Below are 6,581 nucleotides of genomic sequence, written 5' to 3' on the forward strand. Positions count from 1 at the left end.
TTCCAAAATTTGGAAACTTCTGGGCAATATGCCCTAAAGTGAAGCCTTTCTTCGCATAAGTTCATTTAGGAGATGAAAAGAACGGAGCCTAAGTGCTCATAGATTACATGTGCTCATGGAAAAACAAAAGAGAATCAACCTTGTCAAAATTTCATAGAGAAAAGGTCTTGCCAAATTATGCAACTTCTTGAGAATGATGAGATTGCCCAATAGTACAAGAGATAGCTCCTAAAGCTTAGCTATCGAATATCATTGAGTTGCCAACATTTGTTTGACCAAAGCAATATTTTCTTGTCAAGTTGGCATTGTAGAATATCCTGCAAAATGGAATAAGTTCAAAATTGAAACTTATATTTAAGATACTCATCAATTTTTGTAACCACCCCTCCTAGCATCAGAAGTCGGAGCATCTTGTGGCAAAATTGTGCTTTTAATGTACTTCGTGTACTTATTTTTCCTGCACTCTGGCAAACTGTAATTGGTTTGGAGTAACTATGCCCCAATGCATAAATATAAGTAGGGAGTTGTGCTCCTAAAATCCTTGCTTTTCCCCTCCGCTTGACAACACAAAGAGGATACATGAAAGAGATACTAGCAAACAGAACGCACAAGCCAGTTTCTTGAGTATTTTATACGAAGACTTGCTCCCATAAGTGCATTTGATGGCATTTTCATACTTGAGACAGGTAAAAGAAAATTAATCTTGTCGAGTAATTTATTGGACAAAAAAATTAAAAACATCTACAGTAATTGGAGAAAAAAAGCGTATCTAGGTTGCCCAATACTGTTGGCATTTACCCTTGAAATTTTGTTGGATCTATCTTGTTGACAATGGGTTGAGCATAAACGTTTCTGACTACATCGGACTTAGTATCAACAACCTTGCACAGAGCCATGCTCGTTGCATGTTGTGGAGGTAATGTCCAATTGGAGCCCTTTAGCCCCAAGCTTTTAAGCCCCGTTGCCAACTGAAAAGCATTGTGTGCTACCTCTACTTGAGAGGAGCCCTAAAAGTGGTTGAATTTCCTTGAAATCCACATACACTTAAGACAAAATCCATGTAGATGAATGGAATTGTTCATTATAACAGCCTTGCTATAACGACAATCAACCCACACTTGATAAACTCCAACATACCCCTTGGACAACAATCATTGCACAAGTTGGAATTCACAACCCTAAACAACATGCAGATGATTGCAAAATTGAATCTGAATCTTAAACATGAGTACCTAGATGCTTGTCGGTGGATGTACCAATATGCCTTGCAATACTCCAAAGATACTAAATGCCATCAAGAAATCTTGAGTACTCTATCCCTTGGATAGTCGTGCATGCATGTGGAAAATTCCACCCGATTGTGTCATGCATAGTCTTTGAATCCATCCCCAAAGCTTGATGCTTATCTTGGTTGGATAACGCATTCTGTGGAAAGAAGCCTCATAAGCTTGCCAAAATTAACACTTTAATAGAAGATTGTGCTTGAAAAAATTTATGTAGCTCTTTCCACACAAGATGTGTGTGCAAGGGGTGTTACCCATGATGTCCGCCGGCCATCTCTTCTGTCTTCTCTGCAAGAGATCTTGCCCATGGCCTCATGACCCAAGCTCATCACCTCTGAGAGAGAGAGAGAGACACACACACACACACACACACACACACACACACACACACACACACAGAGAGAGAGAGAGAGAGAGAGAGAGAGAGAGAGAGAGAGAGAGAGAGAGAATGCAAAGCCATGCAAGGTAGCTTTTACCCTTCTCCATAGCTTTCATCTCCCCTGAGCTCTGATACTAATGTAAGACAGAGGGGAAATAGACTTGCAAAAAACCACCCAACCATCCTATATATAGGCCACTGGCCCTCTGGCTCTTAGCTATATATAGACCCCTATACTGCAAGTATGTCTGACACTTTGCCAGGGTAGTGCCCTCCTATTCCTACACTTAGCATGACATGATTCCTCTTTACACTTGAACTTTCATGGAAAGAATTTCTCAAGTGAAAGGGGTAGTAGCTAAGTTCACTTTATCAAGTTGCTTACAATCATTTTTGGTTGCATGATACTCTAGGTTGGTCTAGTTCACTGATAGTTTACGAAGTTTCTTTGCAAAATCTAACCAAGGGGTTTGGATTTACACAATCCAACCAAGGGAATTGGATTGCCAAGGCAATACCCACAGTTATTAGTTAAATCTTATCTTCACTAATCTCTTATTTTAGTGTTTAACAGGTTAAAGGAATATTGGGCCTTTTGAAGATATAATTTTTGTAATGTACCTTTGAGGTTTGAAAATTTTCCTTTACCTCTTGGTAAGTATACATTATTTTACACCTCATAGTAAACATATGATTTGGTTTTGTTTCTTTTTTGAGTATGCTTTGATTGAGCTTTATAAGTGGGATGCATATTCTTGAAGCTTTTATCCACTTAACTCTTCAGAGAAATGACAAGGTCATGTATGAGCAAAGGATTTTGAGAAAGCAGTGTACCGGGTCAATTTTTGCAACCTATTACTTTCTCTCTCAACTCTTCATTTTGATACAATCAAGGTTTCACTCCCTATTGCCTACATGATGGTAGGGTTTTGTTTAGCACATGTTGTTAGTCGCAAGGTGTGCATCATGGTCTCGGAGCTCATGGAGTTTAATTTAGTAAGTGTGGAGCAAGGTTTATGAGGGTCCCTCTCACTCATGTCACATAGTGTTTTCAGTTACCTCCACACCCAAGTACAATGGATGTCATAATTCTTGACATCACTATATAAGACATGTTCCACATGTGGAGAATATCGGTCTTTGGGATTGACACTAGTGTCTATTCCCCTAATTATGTGTCGTGATAAAGTCCCTTGATGCTGGTCAAATCTGTCTATTCGACCATTTTGAGCACGTAGTATTGGAAACAATTCCAATGGCAAAAAATTGTTGGATACCTAATAAGACTTGTTAAGGTTACGACTATTGTTAAACAACATTAACAGATGACTGTTTATGCATATAACAAGGTTATGTATTGTGAATAAAAATGTTTCATTATTTATACATAGATGTGATTTATTCTTCACATTCTATTATAGTCCAAATGCTTTAGCAAGGCTTTCAAGTAATTGTAATGAGGGAAGTATTTAGTTTCATTTTGTAGAGCTATTTACACATTTTATTGCCTCCTCTTTCATATGTGCTACGAATATAACATCCACCACAAGCATTGGCAACTATAGTAGTGGAAAATGCATCCAAATGTTATCGGCCTAGTGTTTAGCAAATGCAAATATTTGGAATGGCATGCAAATTCATGATTCTCTCTCTTCTCTTCTCGTCTTCTTCTTCTTCTTCTCTCTCGCGCATGCGCAGTAAGTGATTGCGTACTGTTGTACAAACCTAGGTTCACAGCATGAGGGTAAATGCCGCTCTTGTCTTGCCATTTTCTGAGCGAGCTACTGCTTTCCGGTCGTAAGCCGAATGTATTGTTCGGACAGAGGAACTCAAAATCCTGCGATTGTGAGCTCAAGCTCAACCAGGAACCGCTGTGGATCAATAGTTGGTGCAAGCCACATTGGGCAGCAACAGAGAGAAGTCCTGGAGAGGAAGAGATTGACAAGTATGCAACCCAATCTTTCATGGCACTGCTCAAGGCATGTGCCAAGAAGAAGGATTTGCAACAAGGCACAAGACTACACACAAATATTTGCAACAGTGGTTTGCTCACTACCAATACACATTTGGGAAACATGGTGATCACTATGTACGCTAAATGTGGCGCACTTCACAAGGCTCAGCAGGTTCATCACCAACTTCCCCATCGAGATGCCATCTCTTGGAATGCTCTTATTGCAGGATATGCTCAAAATGAGCAGGGTGAGGAAGCTCTCCACTCCTATGAGCAAATGCTAAGTGAGGGTTTTTCTCCTGATGCCATTACTTACTCTTCCATCTTGAAGGCCTGCGGCATCACTCAAAATCTTGACATTGGCACACAAATTCATGATAAGATCGCCAGCCAGGGGCTATTGAGAGGAGATATTGTGCTTGGTAGTTCTTTGGTCGACATGTATGCCAAGTGTAATGTGCTCTCAAAAGCAAAAGCACTTGAGAGCAAAAGAAGTGCTTGAGGACCTTCCTGTTAGGGATGTCATCTCTTGGAATGCATTGATTGCTGGCTATTCCCAACAAGGGAAAGGAGAGGAAGCATTGGACTGCTTTGAGAGGATGCAAAGCGAAGGCCTCTCACCAACTGCAATTACTTACACTTGCGTCTTAAAAGCGTGCACCATTACAGGTGCAGTTGAGAGGGGCAATGAAATTCATGATGAGATTGTTGGACAGGGACTTTTGGGGAAAAATGTAGTGCTTGGCACTGCTTTGGTCGACATGTATGCCAAAAGTGGAAGGCTCTCAAAAGCTCAAATAGTACTTAATGAACTTGGTGTTCGGGATGTAGTCCTTTGGAATGCTCTAATTGCAGGGTATGCGCAACAGGGGCTGTGCAAAGAGGCGTTGGCATGTTTTCAACAAATGCAAGGTGATGGGGTCTCTCCAAATTCAATCACTTATGCTTGCATCTTGAAGGTGTGCGGAATCACAAAAGAAGGTGAGTGGGGCAAACAAATTCATGACATGATTATCAGTCAGGGCCTGCTCAAAAATAATATTGTGCTTGGGACTGCATTGGTTGACATGTATGCCAAGTGTGGTGAGCTCAGAAAAGCAGCACAAGTGCTGAATGAGCTTCATGCTCGTGATGTGATTTCATGGAATGCTCTAATTGCTGGGTACGCCCAACAAGGGCAAGGCAAAGAAGCACTTGAGTGTATTGGGCAAATGAAGAGTGAGGGCTTCACTCCAAACTTAGTTTCATGGAATGCTGTAATAGGAGGGTATGCCCAACAAGGGATGACAGAGGAAGCTTTAGATTATTACAAGTGTATGCAGCATGAGGGAATTCCTCCGGATGCAATCACATTTGTTTGTGTCCTCAGTGCATGCAGTCACGCAGGTTATATAGTTGAGGGCCAAATGTTTTATGAGAGTATGCAAAAGGTTCATGGCATCTCACCAAACGTAGAGCACCACACTTGCATGATCGATCTTTTTGGCCGGACAGGGCATTTCGACAAGGCAATGGCAGTGATCAAGAAGTTGGCATCTTGCCATGATCTGCTAGTATGGTCTGCTCTTTTAGGTGCTTGTCAAAACTGGGGAAATGTAAAGCTTGGAAAATGGGCATTTGAGCATGCCGTAAATGTAGATGAACATGATCCTGCAGCATACGTTTGTATGGAAAAGATCTATATGACTGCTGGCATGCTTGAGGAAGCACAAAAGATTGCAGCCATGAGAATGAGAAACTCGGTGCGGATTTAGTGATGATGTGGTTGTAGGGTCGCTTCTTGCTCAGAGCTTCATAGTCAAAAGAGAATCTTGCAGAGATGACTTCTTCTCATTATATTGGCTCATGCCGTGATTACTTTTGGGTGCCTGGGCACTTGAGGTTGCGGGCTTGCATCAACATGGCTTTTGCTTGAGTGGAATGATTTTTTTCTGACATTTGGTCCATCGAATATGGGATGAAGTTTTGGGTACTTGAAGGTGGTTTATTTACTATTGGTCTGGCATCTGCTTGCCCTGCTCCGTAGTGATGTAAACCTCTACCCTCCACTCATGACTGCGTTGAGTTTGTGACTTTTCAGAGATTCGCACACATGGCTGCCCAAGAGAAGCAGGTTTATGGAAACATAAAGCAGGAAGTGGTGTCAATGAAGATATCAAGGGACTGACTCATGGTAAAGACAAGAAGTGTCTTGCTAAAAGACATGCTCTTTCAAGTGTTAGAATGGGAGGCCAGGTAAAGAAGTTAGGTGTGAGGAGGTAGCATACATCTGTAGAACTCAATGCAACAGACTAAAAGTTGGTGCTAGTTTCTCGCATCTTAGGACTAATTATCTTAATTAGTTTTCTGGTCATGTAACTGGTAGCATCTATGAGAGGTCTGTATCTGGCAAGGGGAGTGGGGAGTTCAGCGGTGATAGCGTCCCAGTTGGATAATTATGGATGTTTGACATTGTCTGAATGAGTTGTGCCTCAATATTGGGCCTAGATTTAGAGTTAGTGATTGTTTGGTGGCTCTGCTGTGGAATGAACTTACTAACAAGTCAATTAGAAATTAAAATGGCTTGCCTTTCATTGAGAACAAGTTAACTATAATATGATTGCATCAAGCTAATTACAAATCAAAATGGTATGCTTAAATACAAATTAATACTCCAAATATTTGGTTTATCAGAAATTTGTTACAAAAATGAAGTTTTGCAATGATATGGTGATGCTTGTTATTCAAATGAAACCAAAACCTTAATACCTTCACAAAAAAATGGAAGAGAAAAGGTCTCCATCCATATGTTTAGAAGAATCTTAAAAGAAACCTTGAAAGAAATCCCACTATGCTTCTATTTAGAGGAACAAGAACAAACATTTTGTAAAGAGAGAGAGGAGAGAGCTTGAGCTTTCACAAGCGCACACTCCCACAACCAAAAGAGCACACAATTGAAATGGAGACACAAAGCTGTTGCTTCTTT

The 6,581-nt window shown here is 40.7% G+C and overlaps 1 pseudogene; it reads left to right on the forward strand.

Moving 5' to 3' along the window:
- Positions 1–3,239: 3,239 nt before the first annotated feature.
- On the forward strand, positions 3,240–6,132 carry LOC147465555 (pentatricopeptide repeat-containing protein At4g38010-like; annotated as a pseudogene).
- The last annotated feature ends 449 nt before the right edge of the window (positions 6,133–6,581 follow it).

The sequence above is a fragment of the Adiantum capillus-veneris genome, chromosome 1, assembly GCF_014529385.1.
Source record: "Adiantum capillus-veneris isolate H3 chromosome 1, ASM1452938v2, whole genome shotgun sequence".
NCBI classification, from domain to species: Eukaryota; Viridiplantae; Streptophyta; class Polypodiopsida; order Polypodiales; family Pteridaceae; genus Adiantum; species Adiantum capillus-veneris.